Below are 25,944 nucleotides of genomic sequence, written 5' to 3'. Positions count from 1 at the left end.
CATTCTGGGAGGTGGTATTTAAGGTACTGACGTCACATGCTACGGGGTTCCATTCCAGAAGTCTGTTTGGTTCTGGTCCTCCTGACCAGCCCCCATGGTCCTCCTGGCCTGGGGTGCGATTCCATGCATTTCCAAGTCTCGGGGCTGGATAGCCTGAGGCGAAGCAACTGCAGGGACATGCCTGAATGGATATCGGGGCGTGCTGATTCAAGGGTGGTCCGGTGCCATCTCATCTAAGGAGAGGCCCAGCAACTGGAGAAGCATTCAGGGGAGAACTCTTAAGGAGAAGGCCATGCACAAGGCTGGCTTCTCTGAAGGAGCCTGGAGGCTCAGTTGAAGGACACTTCATGGATCTGCACTCATACGGTCAGGGCCAGATTAAGAACATCATGGGCCTGGTGCTGAGGATTTTGGTGGGCCTTTTATAAACAATACATAAATAAAAATTTAGGGCTGCAGAAATTAACGATTAATTGTTCGATTAATCGTTAATTTCTTTGATCGATCCAAATTATTTTGATTGAGGACGATCCGTGGAGTGAGCTCCGCAGTCTCACCCATAGGAAAGGCCGCGGCTTCGGCCTAGCTCCGGAGCTGCGGCCATCTTGGTCCACCCGACAGCAGCTTAGTAGTGGCGCGCTGACGTCATCATCGCCCGCCTCCTTGTGCTGTCTACTCTGAGGATGGACGGGTCTGCCTGCTGTCTATTCCGGACAGAGCAGACAATGTTGAATATTAAGGTATGGGGGAGATGTGGACAGTACAGTATGGGGGGAGATGTGGACAGTATAGTATGGGAGGAGATGTGGATATTACAGTATGGGGGGAGATGTTGACATTACAGTATGGGGGAGATGTGGATATTACAGTATGGGGGAGATGTGGATATTACAGTTAAAGTTAAACTAACTTTCTACGTTTTTCTTAAAGTTTAATAAAAAAATATTGTAAAAACTGTATGTGTGTTATAATTAATCAAAATTAGTCGATTAATCAATTTAAAAAAAATCGATTAATCGAACAGGAACATTTTAATCAGTAACAGCCCTATAAAAATTCAAACTATTTTTTGTTATAACAAATTAAATTAAAGAGCGAGAGGGAGGATGAGGGAGAGAGAAAGAGAGAGAGAGAGAGAAAGGGGATGAAAGAGGTGTGAGGGGTAAGAGAGGGAGGTTGAGAGAGAAAGGGGGGGATGAGAGAAAGAGGATGCACATGAGCATGTGTGGGAATGACATCAACGCAACCTGGCCAAGGCAAGTGAAGGAAGACACAGAACCCAGAAGGAAGACCGGGTAAAGGTGGAAGTGCACGGGCCCCACTGGATTGATCACAGCACAGCACTGGAGGGCTCAGTCTGACAATTTAAGTGTGCCCTAATGTGCTAATATGCTGTGCATACTTGTACATTATGGCATAACCTACCCCAGGGCCTCTAAAAAGTAGTAATGTTAGAAAAGTTTGCTACCACTTTAATATCACAGGAGCCTCTCATGGGGCCCCCTACTCACCCTGTGGCCCTTGGGCAGTGCCTAACTGCATAGTTGTCAACATTTCAAAAATATTTTCAGGGACGCTTTTTTTACAAGTGCTAAATTTAGAGTAGCTGACATCCCCTATGTTCATCTATACATCACAATAGTAATTACAAAATTAAATACTAATAATGGGGCAGAACAAATATGAGGACTGTGAGATTTCCTTTAGTTGAACTGACAAAAGTGTGCCCATTCTAGAGCTGGTAACATTGAGAATATTCAGTATAATTTTAACCACTTAACAACGGCCCATTGCCAATTAACGGCTTCAGGGCGGCTGTTTAATTAATGGCCTCCCAGAATTCTGCTCTCACGCGCCCCCTGGGGCGCGCACACGAGATCATCCGTGACCGCCGGGTCCACTGAACCCGGCGCATCACGGATCACGGTAAACGGCCGCTCGTCGCGGCCGTTTACCACGTGATCGCTCCGTCAAATGACGGAGTGATCACTTGTAAACAAACCGGCGTCATAACATGACGCCGGTACCTCCCTCCCCCTCTCTGTACCGATCGGTACAGCGGAGGGGAAAGAGATCGGTGTCAGCAGCTATGTGGGCTGCATCTGCAGTGCCCACATCGCTGCTCACTGAATTTAACCCCTCAATTCCCTGCCAATACTCTGCCAATACTCTGCAATACTCTGCAATACTCTGCAATACCCTGCCATTACTCTGCAGTACCCCCCATTACTCTGCAATACCCCCCAATACTCTGCAATACCCCCCAATACTCTGCAATACCCCGCCAATACCCTGCCATAAATTGCCATACCCAGCCATACTCGGTGATACCCTGCAATACCCAGCCATAGACCCCCCCCCCCCACCCCTCACCACCCTCCGGTGCTTCTACCAACTCGTCAGTACGATCAAAGCCAGAATCTTTTTTTTTTTTTTTTTTTTTATTTCACTTCCCAGCCTAGAGGTGAGATGTGGGGTCATATTGACCCCCAGATTTCACTGTAAAGAGGACCTGTCACCCCATATTCCTATTACAAGGGATGTTTACATTCCTTGTAATAGGAATAAAAGTGATCAAAAACTTATTTTTGGGGAAAAAAATGTCAAACTAAAATAAATAAAGTAAAATGAACAATAAAAAAAAATTTAAAATTTAAAGCGCCCCTGTCCCCATGTGCTCGCATGCAGAAGCGAACGCATACGTAAGCCCCGTCCACATATGAAAACGGTGTTCAAACCACACATGTGAGGTATCGCCGTTAGAGCAAGAGCAATAATTCTAGCCCTAGACCTCCTCTGCAACTCAAAACATGTAACCAGTAAAAAAAATGTAAAGTGTCGCCTATGGGGATTTTTTAAGTAGCAACGTTTGGCGCCATTCCACGGGCATGTGCAATTTTGAAGAGTGACATGTTTGATATCTATTTACTCAGCATAACTTCATCTTTCACTTTATGCAAAAATTGGGCTAACTTTACTGTTTTTTTTGTTTTTTTTAAGCACAAAACTGTTTTTCCCCAAAAAAACGCGTTCGAAAAATTGCTGCGCAAATACCGTGTGAGATAAAAATTTGCAATGAACACCATTGTATTCTCCAGGGTCTTTGCTAAAAAAAAATATATAATGTTTTGGGGTACTCTGTAATTTTCTAGCAAATAAATGATGATTTTTACATGTAGGAGAGAAATGTCAGAATTGTCCTGGGTGCTCCAGAACGCCTGATGGCGTTCCCTGCATGTTGGGCCTCTGTATGTGGCCACACTGTGTAAAAGTCTCACACATGTGGTATTGCCGTACTCGGGAGTAATAGCAGAATGTGTTTTGGGGTGTAATTTGTGGTATGCATATGCTGTGTGTGAGAAATAACCTGATAATATGACAATTTTGTGGGAAAAAAAAGGAAAAAAAATCTTGATTTTGCAAAGAATTGTAGGAAAAAATGACAACTTCAAAAAACTCATCATGCCTCTTACTAAATACATTGGAATGTCTTCTTTCCAAAAAGGGGTCATTTGGGGGGTATTTGTACTTTTCTGGCATGTTAGGGTCTCAAGAATTGAAATAGGCCGTCAGTCCTTCAGGTGTGATCAATTTTCAGATATTGGCACCATAGCTTGTGGACTCTATAACTTTCACAAAGACCAAATAATATCCACCAATTTGTACTTATTTTTACCAAAGATATGTAGTAGTATAAATTTTGGCCAAAATTTATGAAGAAAAAATTACTAATCTGCTAAATTTTATAACAGAAACGAAGAAAAATTCATTTTTTCGCAGAATTTTCGGTCTTTTTTCTTTTATAGCACAAAAAATAAAAAACTGAGAGGTGATTAAATACCACCAAAAGAAAGCTCTATTTGCGTGAAAAAAAGGACAAAAATTTCATATAGGTCCAGTGTTGCATGACTGCGTAATTGTCATTCAAAATGTGAGAGCACCAAAAGCTGAAAATTGGTCTGGTTATTAAGGGTGTTTAAGTGCCCAGTGGTCAAGTGGTTAAAGAACAGTTTTTGTGGGTAAGAGGCATAGGGGAGGAGTATGGATGGTATAAAAGTGTGACGTATGTGCAGGTGAGGGAGAGGAATGTGGAGGGTCCAACAGTGGGCACTATGTACATGAGAGGAGTGCAGAGGGTATGGCAGAAGGCACTATGTACAGGAGAGGAGTGTGAAGGGTATGACAGTGGGCAGTATGCACAGCAGAGGAGTGTAAAGGGTATGATATTGGGCACTATGTATAAGAAAAGAGTGTGGAGAGTATGACAGTGAGCAATATGTATAAAACCTTCGAAAAACAGCGCTGGTCTAAACAAAGTGCTAGACAAATATATATGAAAAAATCAAGTGTAAATAAAACAAAAACTTGATATTAGTGTTAATACTGACAGTAGTAAGTTCTTGCTGCAACCCAATGCGAGACACACAATATACAACAATCAAAAAATAGCTGCGCTAAAACTTATAAAACAAAATTATAAAGTGACATAATTTTTCTAATTTACAAAATATCCCAAAAACATGCAAAAATAGTGCCAAAGTAATGATTTCCAGGCATATAAGCAGTCCAAAGAAAAGGAAAGATGGATAGGATGCTGAATCTTAGTCCATTTTCGGTGACTCTCAAAAACCACCCTTTACACACGTAGCAGGTGCACCCAGAGTAGAAAGAGATTATCCACCACCAAATTAGAGGAGGCTTACCAGCTGTCAAGATCTCTTTTTAAGGAGATCATACGGGCTTGTAAAATGTTACGTTCCTGGTCCCCACACTGGGCTCTGTTGGTAACACCAATCTATCTGCTCCCTCTTTATGGTATATCTCGTTCCACCACAATCATTTAGTACGGCAAAGAGAGAAGAAAAAAAGCTCCCATAGCATAATTCCGTAAAGATTTATTAAAATATAAAAAGTAAAGTAACAACTCACGAATTCCCAGCAGAGTGTAAGCGTATAGCGTATAAATAACGAGCCGGCCGGCTCTCTCTTGTTTGCACTGCCCGCCCTTCCGGATTAACGTGGAAATGCGGTGACGTCAGCACGCCGCTCACCCTACGTCGTTTCGTCAAAAGTGACTTCTTCCTGGGGTACGAGCGGCATGCTGACCCACCGCCATAAGTACTCACTGGTGATTGTAACCGCCCATTTCCGAGCTCCTGGTCACAGTTCCCAATTCGCCATCTTAGAATAGGGCAATCTGCCCATACTAGATCATCACCTGTTCCAAAGGGAAAAGGAACCCATTTCCCAAACAAAAATAGCAAGTTTACACCTACATAGGAACAATATACCTAAGGAACCAATTTGTTTGTTTAATTCATCAACAGAGGTGTCTGTATCCGAACGCGCAAATTCCCCATGCGCAAGTTATTTAACGATCACATACTTCCTAACTAAATAAAGGGTATGTATTAAGACCAGTAATTAGATTGTGACACCAGTCCATACAACCAATAAAATGGATAAAAATCCACAACCTATATTAAAAAAACGTTCCTCATCTCGGGGTATAATCAAAAATATACCACTATCGGGAACTTATTAAAAAATGAATGAATAAAAATAAAAATGAATTCTTGTCTTAAACTGTATATTCAATGGATATATTTATAACCATATATATAATAAATAAAAGGAGTCAGAACACCCCCCCCCCGCCCCCCCAATTGCCACTATCACAATTACCAAAAAAATATAGGGCTTTTCTTTACTTCATATAAACAAAGTATATTATTACATCCATACGGATGTTGGTATTACTTAACCCCATCCTAGAGGGAGGAATAGTATTTATATGTTTAACCATTGCTCCCCCTAAGTGAATAAACCCAGGGATGACCAGACCCATCTCAGATGTCATGACGAGGTCCCTCCGATGGGTCTAACCACACCCCGGGGCCAGTACCCTATATCCCAAGGGACGTGCATATTTGAATTATAGTCAATGCACTGATTTAAAAAAAAAATTAGAAATCTCCCGTACCACTACCTCCCTAAGGGCAAAATAAATTGAGTGGAAACAGCGACTATCACCCTATAAATTAAATTATAGGGGTCAGTGCCCTATATCCCAAGGGACGTGCATATTTGAATTATAGTCAATGCACTGATTTCAAAAAAGTTGTAAAAATCTCCCGTACCACCACCTCCCTAAAGGCAAAAATGAGTTAAGTGGAAACAGCAACTATCACCTTATAAATTTAATTATAGTCAATGCACTGATTTCAAAAAAGTTGTAAAAATCTCCCGTACCACCACCTCCCTAAAGGCAAAATGAGTTAAGTGGAAACAGCGACTATCACCTAATAAACCGTATGTTACAACGACACTTATGTTAATAAAGAGTGTTATAAACAAAGGAGGTGGTGGTGGTACGGGAGATTTTTACAACTTTTTTGAAATCAGTGCATTGACTATAATTCAAATATGCACGTCCCTTGGGATATAGGGCACTGACCCCTATAATTCAATTTATAAGGTGATAGTCGCCGTTTCCACTTAACTCATTTTGCCTTTAGGGAGGTGGTGGTACGGGAGATTTTTACAACTTTTTTTAAATCAGTGCATTGACTATAATTTAAATATGCACATCCCTTGGGATACAGGGTACTGACCCCTATAATTTAATTTATAGGGTGATAGTCGCTGTTTCCACTCAATTTATTTTGCCCTTAGGGAGGTAGTGGTACGGGAGATTTTTACAATTTTTTTTAAATCAGTTCATTGACTATAATTTAAATATGCACGTCCCTTGGGATATAGGGTACTGACCCCGGGGTGTGGTTAGACCCATCGGAGGGACCTCGTCATGACATCTGAGATGGGTCTGGTCATCCCTGGGTTTATTCACTTAGGGGGAGCAATGGTTAAACATATAAATACTATTCCTCCCTCTAGGATGGGGTTAAGTAATACCAACATCCGTATGGATGTAATAATATACTTTGTTTATATGAAGTAAAGAAAAGCCCTATATTTTTTTGGTAATTGTGATAGTGGCAATTGGGGGGGCGGGGGGGGGTGTTCTGACTCCTTTTATTTATTATATATATGGTTATAAATATATCCATTGAATATACAGTTTAAGACAAGAATTCATTTTTATTTTTATTCATTCATTTTTTAATAAGTTCCCGATAGTGGTATATTTTTGATTATACCCCGAGATGAGGAACGTTTTTTTAATATAGGTTGTGGATTTTTATCCATTTTATTGGTTGTATGGACTGGTGTCACAATCTAATTACTGGTCTTAATACATACCCTTTATTTAGTTAGGAAGTATGTGATCGTTAAATAACTTGCGCATGGGGAATTTGCGCGTTCGGATACAGACACCTCTGTTGATGAATTAAACAAACAAATTGGTTCCTTAGGTATATTGTTCCTATGTAGGTGTAAACTTGCTATTTTTGTTTGGGAAATGGGTTCCTTTTCCCTTTGGAACAGGTGATGATCTAGTATGGGCAGATTGCCCTATTCTAAGATGGCGAATTGGGAACTGTGACCAGGAGCTCGGAAATGGGCAGTTACAATCACCAGTGAGTACTTATGGCGGTGGGTCAGCATGCCGCTCGTACCCCAGGAAGAAGTCACTTTTGACGAAACGACGTAGGGTGAGCGGCGTGCTGACGTCACCGCATTTCCACGTTAATCCGGAAGGGCGGGCAATGCAAACAAGAGAGAGCCGGCCGGCTCGTTTTTTATACGCTATACGCTTACACTCTGCTGGGAATTCGTGAGTTGTTACTTTACTTTTTATATTTTAATAAATCTTTACGGAATTATGCTATGGGAGCTTTTTTTCTTCTCTCTTTGCCATACTAAATGATTGTGGTGGAACGAGATATACCATAAAGAGGGAGCAGATAGATTGGTGTTACCAACAGAGCCCAGTGTGGGGACCAGGAACGTAACATTTTACAAGCCCGTATGATCTCCTTAAAAAGAGATCTTGACAGCTGGTAAGCCTCCTCTAATTTGGTGGTGGATAATCTCTTTCTACTCTGGGTGCACCTGCTACGTGTGTAAAGGGTGGTTTTTGAGAGTCACCGAAAATGGACTAAGATTCAGCATCCTATCCATCTTTCCTTTTCTTTGGACTGCTTATATGCCTGGAAATCATTACTTTGGCACTATTTTTGCATGTTTTTGGGATTTTTTGTAAATTAGAAAAATTATGTCACTTTATAATTTTGTTTTATAAGTTTTAGCGCAGCTATTTTTTGATAGTGAGCAATATGTACAGGAGTGTGGAGGGTATGACAGTGGGCACTATGTACAGGAGAGAAGTGTGGAGAGTAGGACAGTAAGCAGTAATTACAGGAGAGGAGTGTGGAGGGAGGGTATGACGGTGGGCACTATGTATAAGAGAGGAGTATGGAGGGTATGACAGTGAGTAGTATGTACAGGAGAGGAGTGTGGAGGGTATGACAGTGGGAACTATGTATAGGAGAGGAGTGTGGAGGGTATGACAGTGGGCACGATGTATAGGAGAGGAGTATGGAGGGTATGACAGTGAGTAGTATGTACAGGAGAAGAGTGTGGAGGGTATGACAGTGGGCACTATGTATAGGAGAGAAGTGTTGGAGGTATAACAGTGGGCACTATGTATAGGAGAGGAGTGGGGAGGGTATGACAGTGAGTAGTATGTACAGGAGAGGAGTGTGGAGGGTATGACGGTGTGCACTATGTATAGGAGAGGAGTGTGGAGGGTACGACAGTGGGCACTATGTACAGGAGAGCAGTGTATGACAGCGGGCACTATGTACAAGAGAGGGGTGTGTAGGATATTACAGTGGCGTTATGTACAGGAGAGAAGTGTGGAGAGTATGACAGTAGGCACTATGTATAGGAGAGAAGTGTGGAGAGTATGAAAGTGGGCATGTAAAGGTTTGTGGAAGGATGTTTAGGGACTGCGTAAGGCGGGCCATACATGGATTGAAATTACACTAATTAAGCAGAGACCAGCCATAGTCGATCTATGTATGGGCTAGCTGGTTTTACACAAGTCAACCTATCAACCGACTTGAGTACAACCAGTCTGTCAGGTTTTCCCCAAAACAATCAGTGCTGTCAGCTATAGTTAGCAACACTAATCATTGTATTCACTGACAGAACACAATAACACTGCGGGAGTGATTGCCCCATTCACAGGTCAGCAGGTGAGAGGGTGAGAGGGTGTGTGGGGACAGGCTGGGGAGAGGATACTAGTCAGTCCCCGGGTAGGCACTGGTTAGTATCAGAAGCAGATACACACAGGTTACATAGAGCGAGAGCAATAATTCTAGCACTAGACCTCCTCTGTAACTCTAAACATGTAAAAAAATGTAAAGCATCGCTTAGTACACAACAAAAAAATCGTGCTAACTTTTGTGTTTTTTTTTTAATGAATGAAACAGTTTATTTCCAAAAAAAAGTTTGAAAAATTGCTGCGCAAATATTGTGTAACATAAAAAGTTGCAAAGACCACCATTTTATTCAATATACAAATAATTATTATAAGCACTGTGAGCTCATCCTCTCAGTCTGCTGCAGAGTGTTTCAGCTTGTATTTAAAGAGGAAGTAAACCCTGATGGGTTTACTTCCTCTTTTTTTCCCTGCAAAGGTAAAGCATAATGGACTACTATGCATCGCATAGTAGCTCATTATGTGTCACTTACCTGACACAGGAGCCAGCGAAGTCGCCGCTGTCCCCTGTAGTCCGCCGCATCCATGTTGCTTGTGGCGTCTCGCAGCTCCGACGAATCACAGCGGCGCAACCTATAGGTCCAAGTTGTTTGGAAGGGTTTACTTCCTCTTTAAACTGGCCACTCTGTATGTAGCTTCTGACAGGCAGCGCAAGCAGCCCTGTATCTCCAGAACCATAGATGATAGCAGCCCCATATATTAACCAGTGCTGGAGTGGGTCTTTAGCTACCTACCCCCCACATGTGGGGTCTCTGTGACTCCTGATCGCCGAGCTACAATCCTCGAAGTCGATCTTTTTTTTTTGGCAAATGGGCCTATCTTAAGAAAGGGGCCTGGAGCTGCAGCTCCAATAGCCCCTATGTTAATCCGGCGCTGCATACAGTATCGCCGGACCGGCTGAGAGATACTGGTACCGTATGATAGCTCTATAAATTTGGCTATGTCCCTCACTCACGCTCAACTCTGTAGCAGAGACTTTTTCTCAAGTATTGTACACTCAAGTCTGTGGTAGAGACTTTACTTAACTCCCTACCGGCTGCTAGGCCTAGTGAAAGGAGGTCTATCCGGGTATTGTGAAAATCCAGCTGTGAAATGGTTATTCTCTGGATTTCGTCTACAAAAGACTTTCCATTTTTGACAGTCCAAAGTACCTGAACTTCCTCCTAACCCTCTACCCTAAACTGAGAGATTCTGTTTCTACCTCAAATAAATAACCCAAAAGAAGATTAAGTGTCAGTTTCTACATTTCTTTGGGCCATCTACCACGGGAAACCCTAGACAGAGATGAGGTCAAGAAGGTAACAGTAAGCCCAATAAAACCAGCAGCTCCTTCGTGGGTCAGTGCTACACATGTATATCCTTCTAGATAACCAATATTGCAGTCGTTTAGAAAGGATGACAGTGGGTTTACATCCAGTTTAAGCACTAATTGATTTAGCTGTTATTCAGGAATTTAAGAGTTAATTACACATGGGCTTCTGAGGTTATGATATTGCGATTTGGTTCATGAAACATGTTAACCTTGCTCCTGCTACAGTCTTGTTGTATTGTGGTCTAGTGATGTTATGTGTGGATTTTTACAATTAAAGCATTTATACTTCTGAAGATTGGAGTGCATCTCTTTTTGCACATACTTTGACAGTCTTGCAGTTCACGGATTGGGCCAGCACTAGATCTTCAGTACAGCTTTTGTATTACCTGGAGTGGTGTTCCAGTCCCTCTTTTTTGGCTGTACTTCTCCTGTGATCTGTTTTCAGCAGACAGCGGGCTGAAATAACAGAGCCGGTCCAGGCTTGGGCAAGATTACGACAATGAAATCGGATCCGCTCACATGCCTTTATCGGCACCCAGCACAGCCTCTCAACATATAGAAAAAAGAGGAAAAAACACGCTTGTCAAGTAAAAAAGATAATTTGAAAAAAAAGGATTAAGCAGCAAACCCAAATGTTATACTACATTTGGCATAAAGGAAAAACAGCTGTTAACAGCCTGAGCTGACCTCTCCCGCCCCCTCCACAGCCCAGCACCCCAGTAAGTGTGGGGGGGGCAGAGCAGAGAATTGGTGACTGACAGTCACCAGTAGGCATGAGCCGAATACCCCCCGGTTCGGTTCGCACCAGAACTTTCGAACGGACCCCAAATTCGTATGAACTTTAGAACCCCATTGAAGTCTATGGGACTCGAACGTTCGAAATTAAAAGTGCTAATTTTAACGGCTAATATGCAAGATGCTGTCCTAAAAAGGGTTTGGGGACCTGGCTCCTGCCCCAGGGGCATGGGTCAATGACTAAAATGTTTTTAAAAATGGCCGTTTTGGCGGGAGCACTGATTTTAATGACGATTAAAGTGAAAAAAAAAGTGAAATATTCCTTTAAATATCGTGCCTGGGGGGTGTCTGTAGTATGCCTGTGAAGTGCCACGTGTTTCCCGTGTTTAGAACAGTCCCTGCACAAAATGACATTTAACTGAAATAACATCATTTAAAACTGCTTGTTTTAATGTTATATCTGGTTCCTGCAATATGGTTGAAAATCATTGAGAAAAATGGCATGGGTATCCCTCCCTGCCCATTACCAGCCCCTTTGGGTCTGGTACGCATATTAAGGGGAACCCCGTACCCATATTAAAAAAAGGAAATACGTGTGGCCCCCAGGCCCTATATACTCAGAACAGCAGTATACAGGCGGTGCAAACAAGACAGGGACTGTGTAGGTTTGTTGTGTTAAGTTGAATCTGTTTGTAATTTTCAACTGGTACATTTTTAAAGTGTAGCTCCAGTCAAAAAAACTATTTTTAAGCTTTTTGGAAAACATAGGGAAGGGTTATCACCCCTGTATAATTTGTTTTGTCGTCAATCTTTTTTCATCTCACTTGCCGTTGTCTCCTTCCATTTGCAAGTAGGAGATGTTTGTAAGTTGGATGTTTGAAAGTAGGGGCCTGCCCTATATGCTCTGCAGAAATGGCATAACAAGGTGTTGGTTTTGCCACAACATTGTAAGCCCTCAAAGTGACTCTTGGTGGGCGCTGGAGCACCCTGCTGTGAACGATTATATCAAGAATTGTAATTACATGCCATTGTTGAACAGTGGTAGAAAAATTGACCTTTGGTGGTTGTGGTGCTGGTGCCACAACACTATAAGTCCTCACAGTTACTCTGGGTGGGCATAGGAACGGGCCCTCCTGTGAAATACTATATCAAGAATTGTAATTACATGTCCCTGTTAAACAGGGGCAGAAAAATTGGGCCTTAGGCACTGGTGCTGGTGCCACGACACTGCAACCTCTCCCATATACTCTAGTTTTAGTGCAGGAATTAGCCCTGCTGCAAAGCATTGCATCGGAAATTGTAATTAAACGCCCCTGTTAAACAGGGGCAGAAAAATTGGGCCTTAGGCACTGGTGCTGGTGCCACCACACTGCAACCTCTCCCATATACTCTAGTTTTAGTACAGGAATTAGCCCTGCGGCAAAGTATTGCATCAAAAATTGTAAATAAACGCCCCTGTTAAACAGGGGCAGAAAAATTGGGCCTTAGGCACTGGTGCTGGTGCCACGACACTGCAACCTCTCCCATATACTCTAGTTTTAGTGCAGGAATTAGCCCTGCTGCAAAGCATTGCATCAAAAATTGTAATTAAACACCCCTGTTAAACAGGGACAGAAAAATTGGGCTGATGGCATCACCCAGAACCAGAAATGCTCTTCCAACATATCAGCGGAGGTGGAAGAGGATAGACAATCAACATAACAGGACAGTCACTCAGCATCAGCATAGGCAGTCTTGAAGGGATGTGATATTTCAAAAAAAATTATTTGGTTACATCAGCTTCAGGTGCTTGGTAGCTGTGGGTGATCCAAGACTGATTCATCTTGATGATGGTCAGTCGATCAACTGATTCGGTGGACAGGTGCACCCTGTGATCGGTAACAAAGCCACCAGCAGCACTGAAGGTGCGTTCCGAAAGAACACTGGATGCAGGACAGGCCAGTAGCTCAATTGCATACTGTGCAAGCTCTGGCCAGTGATCCATCCTCAAGACCCAGTAAGCCAGAGGATTTTCGGTGGGAAAGGTGTCCAAGTCTGACCTTGCCCCTAGGTATTCCTGCACCATGTAAATCAGACGCTGGCGATGGTTGCTGGAACCGATCATACCTTGGGGCTACGGACTAAAAAATTGTCTGAAAGCATCGGTCAGACGGCCACCTTCTCCAGTGCTCCTTCTGACCGATGCCTCAGCAACACGTTGTCCAGGACCAGGAGTTTGTAACCTCCCAGTCTCTGGGAACGCGTTGCACAGACCTTTCTGCAAGGCCTCCCGGAGATGTCTCATCCTCTGCACCCTCTACGATGGCAAGATAAGGTCGGCAACCTTACCCTTGTACCGTGGATCAAGGAGAGTGGCCAGCCAGTAATGGTCCCTCTCCTTGATCCGAAGAATACGAGGATCCTTCTGCAGGCTTTGCAGGATCAGGGAGGCCATGCAGCGTAGGTTAGCTGAGGCATTCGGTCCGGAGTCCTCTGGGTCACTAAGGACAACATGATCCGCAGCTGCCTCCTCCCAGCCACGTACAAGTCCACGGGTTTCTTGGGACTGTAAATCATCCCTACAAGACTGCTGCTGCTGCTGCTGATGTTGAGTGCCAGCCTCCACCTCCATGCTGACACAATCATCCTCCTCCGCCTCCTCCTCCTCATCCTCTTCCTGTGTGATGGGTGGCACAGCAGGAACACTGTCTGGATAAAGGGGGCCTTGAGAGGCAAGGAAGTCCTCCTCTTCCTGCCTCTGTTCTGCCTCAAGTGCCCTGTCCATTATTCCACGCAGCGTATGCTCCAAGAGATGGACAAGAGGTACAGTGTCACTGATGCATGCACTGTCACTGCTCACCATCCTTGTGGCCTCCTCAAACGGTGACAGGACAGTGCATGCATCCCTGATCATGCCCCACTGGCGTGGTGAGAAAAAACGAGCTCCCCTGACCCTGTCCTGGTGCCGTAGTCGCACAGGTACTCATTGATGGCCCTCTGCTGCGTGTGCAGCCGCTGAAGCATGGCCATCGTTGAGTTCCACCTGGTGGGCATGTCACATATAAGGCTGTTCTTGGGCAGGTTCAACTCCTTTTGGAGCTCAGCCAGCCGAGCACAGGCATTAAATGATCGGCGGAAATCCACACAGACTTTCCTGGCCTGCTTCAGGACATCCTGTAAGCCCGGGTAACTGCCCAAGAACCGCTGCACCACCAGGTTAAGGACGTGAGCTACACAGGGCACATGGGTCAGTTGTCCCTGTCGGAGGGTGGAGAGGAGGTTGGTGCCATTGTCGCAAACCACCATTCCTGGCTTAAGCTGGCGTGGCGTCAACCACCTCACGGCCTGCCCCTGCAGAGCTGACAAAACATCCGCCCCAGTGCGGCTCCTGTCCCCCAAACAAACCAGCGCAAGCACGGCATGGCATTGTTTTGCGTAGCCCCTGGAATGCCTACGGAGCACCGCTGGTTCTGAGGACAGAGCACTGGAAGAGGCCATGGAGGAAGAAGAAGAGGAGGGGGTGGAGGAGAGAGGTGTGTCAGAACCAATAGTAGCATTTTGGAGGCGTGGTGGCGGAACAACCTCCAACACTACTGCACCTTGTCCTGCATCCTTCCCAGCTGCCAGAAGAGTGACCCAATGGGCCGTGAAAGACAGGTAACGTCCCTGTCCATGCCTGCTGGACCATGAGTCAGCGGTAATATGCACCTTACCGCTGACCGCCCCCTGTCCAGCGAGGCAAGGACATTGCCTTCCACATGCCGGTAGAGAGCCGGAATCGCCTTCCGTGAGAAAAAGTGGCATTTGGGGACCTGCCACTGAGGAACCGCACATTGTACAAACTCACGGAAGGGGGCCGAGTCTACCAACTGAAAAGGCAGCAGTTGAAGTGCTAGCAATTTAGCCAAGCTAGCATTCAACCGCTGGGCATGTGGATGGATGGGAGTGAACTTCTTTCGCCGGTCCAGCAGCTGGGGCAGGGACATTTGCCTGCTATAAAAAGGACGTGGGTGTACTGCTAGCAGAGTGCCCAGAAGCACTTGGCTGTGACACACCTAATTCTAAACCTTCATTCCTCTCAGAGCAGGTTTCAGAGAGGACTGAAGGTCTAGTGGGGTTGGAGATGCCAGCTGATGAGGAGCAAGGAGAGGTCCGCTTTGTCCTTTGGTGTGGGTCTTTGAGGTACGCTTGCCAACGAGCTGCATGGCAGGTCAACATATGTCTGGTCAAGCATGTGGTGCCCAAGCGGCTGATGTTTTGGCCACGCGAGATACGCTTGAGACATATGTTGCAAATAGCAGCGGTGCGATCTGATGCACTCATCTCAAAAAAGGCCCACACCAAAGAACTTTTAGAATAACGCGCAGAGGCAGCGCCCTGCACAGGCTGAGCTCTGCAGTGTGATTCAGTCGGTGTGCTGCCCCTAAGCTGGCCCCCGGAGGGCATCCTGCCTCGTTGGACATGTGCCTCCTCCTCCTCCTCTCTCCTACCAGGCACCCACGTGGAGTCAGTGCCCTCATCATCCCCTCCCTCTTCATCGCTGGAGCAAACCTGGCAGTATGCTGCAGCTTGTGGAACATGACTGCCAGATTGCTGTCCTTCTTGAGCATCCCCTCTCTCTGCATTCACGCTACTGCCTTCCTCTAGCTGAGTATCATCATCAGAGCCTACAAAACACTGGGCATCCTCCTGGAGCATGTACCCAACACTGTGCTCAAAGAGTTCAGGAGACTCCTCAGGAAGACGTGGTGGGTCTAGGGAAGGAGTCACTGATGATAACATTGAGAGGAGGGAAGACGATGCGTTGGCAGCTGCTTTGCTAGTACCCTGAGACTGGGTGAGAGAGGATGAGGAGGATGAAGAGGGCTTGGTCATCCACTCTACCAAGTCGTTGGCATGTTGCGGCTCAACATGTCCAGCTGCCGAAAAGAACAAGCGTGTCCCATGGCCATGTGCTGATGATGACGATGCACCACGTCCACGACCAGCATTGTTGTCTCTAGACACAGAGCCTGCTTGCCCTCTTTTATCGGCTCGCCCCTGTCTGCCTCTCCTTGCTGGCCTTCCAGACATGGTAATGGCCTGAAGGGAGTTGGGAAAAACAGCAGTTGGGTAGTGTATATTGTGCTGGAGGCACACACAACTTCCACTAACTCCTGCAGATGGCTCAAATAGAGAAGAGCTATGTAGGTGGATATAGCGGTGTATACTGGGTTCAGAGCATGGAGACAGCAGGCACAAGCTCCTACCGCCGACTGCAAGCTCTATTTAAAACGAGCAAGATAGTTTGCTATATAGGTGGATATAGCGGTGTATACTGGGTTCAGAGCACGCAGACAGCACGCACAAGCTCCTACCGCTGACTGCAAGCTCTATTTAAAACGAGCAAGATAGTTTGCTATATAGGTGGATATAGCGGTGTATACTGGGTTCAGCGCACGCAGACAGCACGCACAAGCTCCTACCGCTGACTGCAAGCTCTATTTAAAACGAGCAAGATAGTTTGCTATATAGGTGGATATAGCGGTGTATACTGGGTTCAGCGCACGCAGACAGCACGCACAAGCTCCTACCGCTGACTGCAAGCTCTATTTAAAACGAGCAAGATAGTTTGCTATATAGGTGGATATAGCGGTGTATACTGGGTTCAGAGCACGCAGACAGCACGCACAAGCTCCTAACACTGACTGTAAGCTCTATTATAAAAGATAGATATATCGCTAGCTATATAGGTGATTATAGCGGTGTATACTGCGGTCAGGGCACACAGACAACAACCACTACAGAAGAGCAAGAACGAAAAATCGGCCGATAACGATCGGTGTATACTGTGTTGAAGGTACACAGAACACCCACTAACTGCTTCAGACGCCAACACACTACACAAGGCCGCCGCGCTGGCGGCCTTATATAGTGTGGGGCGTGTACTACACAGCCTGACCTATGATTGGCCACAGGCATTCTGCCTGTGGCCAATCATGGCTCTCCTCGCTGCCGGCGCTGTGATTGGCCAAGCATGCGGGGTCACAGTGCATGCTTGGCCAATCATGAGCCAGCAATGCACTGCGCCATCGCAGTGCATTGTGGGCCGTGAGCGCCACACGAATTTGGCGCAAACGGCTAATAACGTTTGGAATTTGCCGAACGGGCAAACAGCCGATGTTCGAGTCGAACATATGTTCGACTCGAACACGAAGCTCATCCCTAGTCACCAGTTTTCTGTTCAGGGAGCCCAGAGAACCAAGTGATCTGCAGAGTTTGTCCACTCAGTTCTCAGTGTTAGTATGATTCAGAAAAAAAAGCCAAACCCCATACTTTTCTTTCAAGTTTACAGTTCCACATGTTATTCCATATTGTAGTGCATTGCTAGAAATCTTCTAAGTTGACAATAATTATGCTTAAGGACTGTTGCAAAAAGCTGTAAAATTTCACTTTCTATTTGTGGTCCCCAGATGACAAAAGCAGATAGTGATCTGACAGCTGCAATAACTGGTCACTGAGAAATTGCATGCTTGCAAGAGTGCTATTTGTGTTACTTGCTGAAACTAATGAGGCAGACTGAACACTGTATTTAATATGCAGTCTACTGCCTTATTGGAGTAACAGAATAACAAATATGATATGTTTGCATGTCAATTCAAGAAAGGTAATAGAACATAATATGCAGCAGCTGATAATTTCTTCACTTGGTTACTTTTTTAATTGTATTTCACTAGCTCAAATCTCATTGTGCAGTTGGGTTTTACCTAATGCATGCATACAAAAGAAAAAAAAATGCCCTGTATTTGTGTGTGTATGGGCCTGTGGAAAATAAATAAATTGCAATGTCTATGTAGTAAAATTCATCAGCAAAAATCGACTAAAAATTTGATATATTGCTTATGACAACATGAACAACTCATGAATGAATAGAAATATAGTTACTCTTATGTATTCTGACATCCTTTACATAGTAGAGATTTCAGGAAAGGAAAGCATTACTGTCACAGAGGACTGTTGGAACATGTCATTTTGACATTTGCAGCTCATACCAGAGATGGTCAGATGTACTGACCTTCTCCTTCCCTCATTGTATATCTACAATGGACACCTAAGTAGATTTAAAGTGAGCAGCTTTATGCCTTAAGATCACATGTGATTGTCTAGTCCCTGCTCCTTCACATAATCTGATCAGACACTCCCCACTTTTACACCTCTAGCAAACCTTAGGAAAGATTAGTTCATTATTGTGGTGATAGTCTGGCACACAGGAGCAAGGTTGTCTCTCCGGACTTCAGGTAGGAATTGTCTTTTATTACCTTACAGGACAAGTTAGAAGAGCGGATAATGATTCATACTAGTTTAAATATCAGAGATGTGTAAAAATATTACTAGCTGGCGGTAGCTGGGAATAATTTTAGAATAACTTTAGCACTAATGATGCATATTAGTTCAGAGCACATCAAAAATATAATTGGTGAGAGGGAGCTGCTGACTTAGTAAGTTACATAGTTTCATAGTTACATAGTTAGTCAGGTTGAAAAAAGACACAAGTCCATCCAGTTCAAGCACAAAAAAAATAAAAAAAATAATAATATCATAATAAAGTTAAATCAAATTCCACTTTTTTCATGTTTTAATTAGTAAGGAAAATTATTGTACATCATATACAGACAATTTGAAACATGTAGATAGAGGAATATTATCCATAGCATGGCAAATAAAAAATAATTTAAAGTTTTGGTTTTGTTATGTGTGAAATAATTTAATAATGTTTTGTTAAAAAAAAAAAAATAATATAGCTAACCTTATTGTTTCACGAGCATTTTAATAGAAGGAAATATGCATACAACCCCTGTCCTTGTTTTGTGCCACAAGATCCACCCTTTCAGTGATGGGTCCTCCTTCGCTAACTAGTGTTTATTTACTAAGAATATAGATTGTTCATTATGAAAAGAGTATGTTGAATGATAATAAACAAAGGGGTTCATTTGCCAAAACTGAAGAGCGCAAAATCTGGTAAAGTTCTGCATAGAAACCAATCAGCTCCCAGTTTTTTTTTCGTCAAAGCATAATTAAACAAGCTGAAGTTAGAAGCTGATTGGCTACCATGCATAGCTGCACCAGGTTTTGCATTCTAGTAAATCGACCCCACTGTGTTCACTTTAAATGGCCAATTGTGTTTTAGGCTGGGTCCATTCTAGTGTGAATTGGATGTGGATTTCACTGCATTCAATTCGCATGACAGGAGATTGTGACCGGCTCTCAATGGTTTTCTGGAGTGGCTACAGAGCGAATTCAGGCAAAAAAACGGGCCTTATTTGTCCCTGAAACTGAGAACAGGGATGCACTGGACCTAAGGCGAGCCACATCCGGTATAAGTGTGAACTCAGCCTGAAGGAAAAAAGGTAAAAAGCTCAGTGAACATTCAATCTGCTATAGAACAGTTGTTACTCATTTAGCAAACAAGGCAGCAAATGTATGTGACTTTTTCATTATTTTCTGCTATAACATGCATCCACTCACTTACGCACCCATCCAGACAATATTGTTTCAGGTTAAGGAATCTTTTGTTCACAATATCTGTGTATTCAGTTTTCCAGTAACAGAATCAAAAAACATAAACAAACATGCCATGATGATACAAATTCTAATTTTTGACTATAAAAACAAGACAGCATAGTTTAAAACATTAAACAGGAATAGATCATTAAAAAAAAAAACTTAAAATAAGTTATGCATCATAATTTTATCAAACCACAACCCTTGCAACAAATTCAAGATAGAAAAATGAATATTAAATACTTAATATTGATTAATATAATATTAAATAATTAAATTATAAAATTAGAGAGATTAACAATTTGATCACCATTGCAAAATTAGTAAAACTACAACGAGGAGCTCAAGTCTATTCAAGCTGAACCAATCTATCAATTTACCATATAACCAAGGATTTAACCATACAGCTTTAGGTAACTATTATTAAGATAGTTTATAGTTTGTTTATAGTTTTTAACTATTTATCTTCTGAAAATACATAGCACATTTCTTTAGGCTGAGATCTGTTTTAAGAGTAATTTGCAACTACAGATTACACTGATTGTTGACTTCTAAATACATGTTTACAAAAATGCTTAATTATGACTGCAATTTGCAAATGAATTAGTTGTCTTTTATACAGCATTTACAACCAGTACCGCAATGATTGTACAGGTTAATAATGTACATTATTGGTAAGTGTACAAACAGCCTATATATATATTAAATAGCTTTTACAGTATGGAGTCCTGACACCATTTACTGTAGTTGTAGGTGTTTCTCTTTTGGAACTTTTAAAATGTTTCCCATTGCTATGATGATCTTTTCTGTTGATGTATAGCATTATAAACCATGCTGTATAAAAAAAAAAAAAAAAAATGAGGATCACCGGTTCTCTTTATTTTATTTGAATCGTGGTTGGGGAAATAGTGCCACTAATGTACAGGTTCTTATAATAAAGTGGTAGAAGGATATGGAAGAGATCAGCAATTCAAAAAAGTGTACAAACTAGTAGTATATGTCATTGCATTTGATAAAATAAACAAATTCATTTCAGGGGATTAATGGACCAGCCCCTCATCAGGGATATAAAATAAGCACCCAAAGAAGGTATAAAATTAAGGTTTCAAAGTAAATCCTGAAGATAGTAGATATTAGTATTTCTTACATTTAGTAATCACTTTAAAACTTTGGATTTATTATACATATCGTAATATTATATATATATATATATGTGTATATACTGAATTTTATATACTGAAAAATCTATTTATGTATTAACCATTCTTATAAAATTCCATATATGTATAATTTATGTATGGGTTAATTAATTTTGTGTTCTCGTGCATTATTGTTTTTTTCTCTTGTTTTTTATACAACTGTTTGTCTGTTTTGTAAATAATTTGCGTATTTGTAGCCATTTATCTATTGTATTGTAGAAGGAACATTATTTAGTATTCTTTGAATGTGCATTTTATAACCCTCATGAAGGGGGCACCTTGAAACCCCCCCCAAAAAAAAATGCATTGGCCTATTTATTGAATGCAATGATATTTTCTATCATGTGGATATACAGTAGCAATGACAATGAAACATTTCAACTAACACCAACATAGTTGTAGGTATAATTTCCATACAAGAATAAATATAAATTGTTCATGTGCCAATGGGCAAAGGGGATGCCTCAATAGTCCATACAAAAATAATCAAACTAAACCCAAACACAAATAATATTCTTAGTGTGAATTATTGTACTGCTTTGTTTTATATATTCTTTGGCAGTTGTAATGTACCACTATGCAGTGTTTTACTTGATAACATTTGCCCTGAGAAACTGAAAACTGTGTGTTATTGTGGACAAACATTTATCTCCCTGATGTACCAAAAGATGTACCAAAAATACTGCAATATTTTGATTAATTTATACGATCAGCCCATATATTACACAACTTTGGAAACTGATGTATGATAGACAGTCTAGTTTAGCAGTAGGCAAGCCCTGCCACTAGTGCCACAAGCGGCACTCAAAGCCTCTTTTTCCAGCACTCGATTCCCCCCCATCAGCAGAGCAGTGCAGGGAAGTGTCGGTGAGACACTAATGCATTCCAATTTCAGAATTCCGCACTCCGCACCTGCACTGAGGGGGAGGCACTGTGCCTCCACACATTGTAAAAGATTGAAAACGTTTGGTTCTTTAACTTTACTGTAGCTGCAATCATCAGCTTTTGTGATGGGGAAAAGATTGGGTGCAGTCCTGCTGAGGGAGGGCAGTCCCTGTTTCCAAGAGGAGGAGGACTGTCATTGGCCACTGTTAAAGCCAATCACAGTCCTGCTAGACCCCCACCATCTGGAGAAAAATGACTCACTTGGTTGCCACTAACAATCTCAGAAAGAAGGGATTTCACTGTGATTGAGAAAACCACAATAAGGTTACAGTTTGTGGAATTACTGTTGAGCGTCTGGGAACTTTGTTGAAATTATTCCTGAAACTTTGCATCACTTACTACTGAACCCCTGCACTCTGTGTCCCTTTAAGCCACAGCCAGTATTCAGCACAATGAAAATCACACTCAACTTTTGAGTGTTGCACTTTTTCTCAGCTGCGGGGGCCCAACTTATGATCCTGCACACAGGCCCATTGCTTTCAGAAAATGCCCCTGCTTGTATGTGACATCACATACATCCCATACATCACATACATCCCATACATCCACGTGGACTGGATGCGAGAGTTGGTTGAGCAGGATGAGTGTGCCAGGACAGGTAGATGTGTCTCATCTCTGCTTTCTTTCACTACTCTGCATATCATAAATGAGAAGAGGGTACAGTGGTGGAGCAGATGAACAGGAGGATACAGAGGTGGGACAGAAGAGCAGGGGGGTACAGCAGTGGGCAGATGTGCAGGGACGTATAGTGGTGGAAGAGATGAGAAGGGGCTTCAGCAGAGGGACAGAAGAGCAGGGGGGTACAGTGATGGGGCAGATGAGCAGGGGGTTCAGTGTTGGGCCAAATGAGAAGGGAGTTACAGTGGTGGGACAGATGAGCAGGGGGAAAAGTTTTGGGGCAGAGGGTGAAGGGGATTCAGTGTTGGGGCAAATGAGAAGGGGCTCAGTGTTGGGGAAGATGAGAAGGGGGTTCAAAATTGGGGCAGAAAAGCAGGGGGGTTAGAGCAGTGGGGCAAATGTGAAAGGAGATAAATTGGTGGGACAGATGAGCAGGGAGAACAGAGGTGGGGCAGATGAGCAGGGGGTACAGAGGTGAGACAGATGTGCAGGAGGTACATGGTGGGTCAGATGAGAAAGCGGGTTACAGTGATGGGGCAGATAAGTTCAGTGTTAGGAAAGATGAGAAGGTGATGGTGCAGATGAGCAGGGGTTTACAGTGGTGGGACAGATGAGCAGGGAGGTTCAGTGTTGGGGCAGATGAGAAAGGGTTTCAGTGGTGGAACAGAAGAGCAGGGGGTAAAGTGATGGGGCAGATATGAAAGGAGGTGAATTGGTGGGACAGATGAGCAGGGAGTTACAGTGGTTTGGCAGAAGAGCAGGGGGTACAGAGGCGGGTCAAGAGGGGAAAGGAGGTACATTGGTGGGACAGATTAGCAGGGGGGACAGAGGTGGGACAGATGTGCAGGAGGTACAGTGGTGAGGCAGATGTGCAGGAGGTACAGTGGTGGGGCAGATGAGAAAGCGGGTTACAGTGGTGGGGCAAATGAGCAGATACGTTTAGTGTTAGGACAGATGAGAAGATGGTTCAGTGGTGAGACAGAAGAGCATGGGGGTACGGTGGTGGAGCAGATGTGCAGGGAGGTACAGTGGTGGGGCAGATGAGAAAAGGGGAGCATTGGTGGGGCAGATGAGCAGGGGGTTACAGTGGTGGGACAAAAGAGCAGGATGGTACAGTGGTGGGGCAGATGAGCAGGGTGGTACAGTGGTGGGGCAGATGAGCAGGGGGTACAGATGTGGGGCAGATGAGCAGGGGGTACAGTGGTGGAACAGAAGAGCAGGGGGTACAGTTATGGGGCAGATGTGAAAGGAGGTGAATTGGTGGGACAGATGAGCAGGGAGTTACAGTGGTTTGGCAGAAGAGCAGGGGGTACAGAGGCGGGTCAGAGGGGAAAGGAGGTACATTGGTGGGACAGATTAGCAGGGGGGACAGATGTGCAGGAGGTAAAGTGGTGAGGCAGATGTGCAGGAGGTACAGTGGTGGGGCAGATGAGAAAGCGGGTTACAGTGGTGGGGCGGATGAGCAGATACGTTTAGTGTTAGGACAGATGAGAAGATGGTTCAGTGGTGAGACAGAAGAGCATGGGGGTACGGTGATGGAGCAGATGTGCAGGTAGGTACAGTGGTGGGGCAGATGAGAAAAGGGGAGCATTGGTGGGGCAGATGAGCAGGGTGGTACAGTGGTGGGGCAGATTAGCAGGGGGTACAGATGTGGGGCAGATGAGCAGGGGGTACAGTTATGGGGCAGATGTGAAAGGAGGTGAATTGGTGGGACAGATGAGCAGGGAGTTACAGTGGTTTGGCAGAAGAGCAGGGGGTACAGAGGCGGGTCAGAGGGGAAAGGAGGTACATTGGTGGGACAGATTAGCAGGGGGGACAGATGTGCAGGAGGTAAAGTGGTGAGGCAGATTTGCAGGAGGTACAGTGGTGGGGCAGATGAGAAAGCGGGTTACAGTGGTGGGGCAGATGAGCAGATACGTTTAGTGTTAGGACAGATGAGAAGATGGTTCAGTGGTGAGACAGAAGAGCATGGGGGTACGGTGATGGAGCAGATGTGCAGGTAGGTACAGTGGTGGGGCAGATGAGAAAAGGGGAGCATTGATGGGGCAGATGAACAGAGTGGTACAGTGGTGGGGCAGATTAACAGGAGGTACAGATGTGGGGCAGATGAGCAGGGGGTACAGTGGTTGGACAGAAGAGCAGGGGTTACAGTGGTGGGGCAAATGTACAGGGGGTTACAGTGGTGGGGCAGATGAGCAGGGGGTTACAGTGGTGAGGCAGATGTGCAGGGGGTCACAGTTGTGGGACAGATGTACAGCAGGTTACAGTGGTGGGGCAGATGTGCAGGGGGTTACAGTGGTGGGACAGATGCAGATGCATGAATCAAGGCTGATCTGAGGCGTGAGTGCAGGATGTTAATTTCTCACTACTACTCAAAGTAGTTTACAGCATTTACTTTATAAAAAATCCTTTTCGTGACTGAGAAGTTGACATTTTTTTGTTATAAAATTGGCACTCTCAATTTCTTTGAAAATATTTTTCGGCACAGTGTGCTCAAAAGGTTGCCTACCCCTGGTCTAGTTCTTACCATCTATGATAAATAAAACTAGAAAGGGAATTACATACTGCATGGGCTGATTTACTGAAGGAGTTGATTATCTTCACAAAATAAATTGTGTGAATATTCATTTAATTATCTCATCATGGGCAGATGAAATAAGTACAGACATGATTAGATAATTGAAATACATTTTGACACAATTTATTGTGCAACAATTCTCAACTCCTTTAGCAAATTAGCCTCATGGTGTTTGGTCCCAAATGCTGACTGCACCATAGGTCTAGATATAGTTATGGTACATTCAGAGATGAAGACAGCGTGATCATGTATTCCACACTGAAGCTAATAGGACACGTTTTACAGAACTGTTATTTATAATTACATACTACCACTTCAAAGCTAAAAATGTTACATGGTAAGCATAGTGCAACTGCACGGAAACATACTACCTCATGGCAAATGCCTTGTATAGTAAAAGAGCAATGACTACAGAGAGAAAAATAACTTGGGTATACAATGAAACTAGTCTGAATGCAAAGTGAACAGTCTCAACACCTTTAGTAAAAAAAAAACTCACTATGTTGACCACAGCCAGATAGGTGTTAACATATACAGGGCTTGACTTAGTAGAGTACGGTAGTTAGTTAATGTTCACTTAGTAAAGTGAATAAGGAGAAACTATGTTAAAAAAACTTCCAAAACATGCAAAGGTACCGGTAATAAAAATGAGGATTTTTGCTTCTGCATGATGGTTGAATGAAGTGAAACCTGAAAGTTATTAGTTAACATATACTGGGTTAATCCAAACATTTTTAATTAACATACACAGGGCTTGATTTACCATGTAATTACTTACTAATATGTTCGATTGAATAACAAAATATATGCAAGGTCTTACTGTGCCATGTGAACAGTCTCTACTCCT

General features: G+C 43.6%; 1 protein-coding gene across 2 annotated transcripts in view; it reads left to right on the top strand.

Moving 5' to 3' along the window:
* Positions 1 to 25,944, top strand: part of LOC143982448 (uncharacterized) — a 175,028-nt gene that overhangs the window by 87,288 nt on the left and 61,796 nt on the right. The window contains exon 1 of one of the 2 annotated variants that reach the window (XM_077481159.1): positions 18,409 to 18,493. The exons of the other annotated variant lie outside the window; for it this stretch is intronic. The gene's annotated coding sequence lies outside the window, so the exon portion shown is untranslated. Of the gene's footprint in view, positions 1 to 18,408; positions 18,494 to 25,944 lie in introns of those variants that run through there. 2 annotated transcript variants of the gene reach the window in all.

The sequence above is a fragment of the Lithobates pipiens genome, unplaced genomic scaffold, assembly GCF_037356315.1.
Source record: "Lithobates pipiens isolate NorthernLeopardFrog02 unplaced genomic scaffold, aLitPip1_a1.2 Scaffold_16, whole genome shotgun sequence".
Classification (NCBI taxonomy): Eukaryota; Metazoa; Chordata; class Amphibia; order Anura; family Ranidae; genus Lithobates; species Lithobates pipiens.
This window is presented reverse-complemented; position numbering and strand designations above follow the sequence as displayed.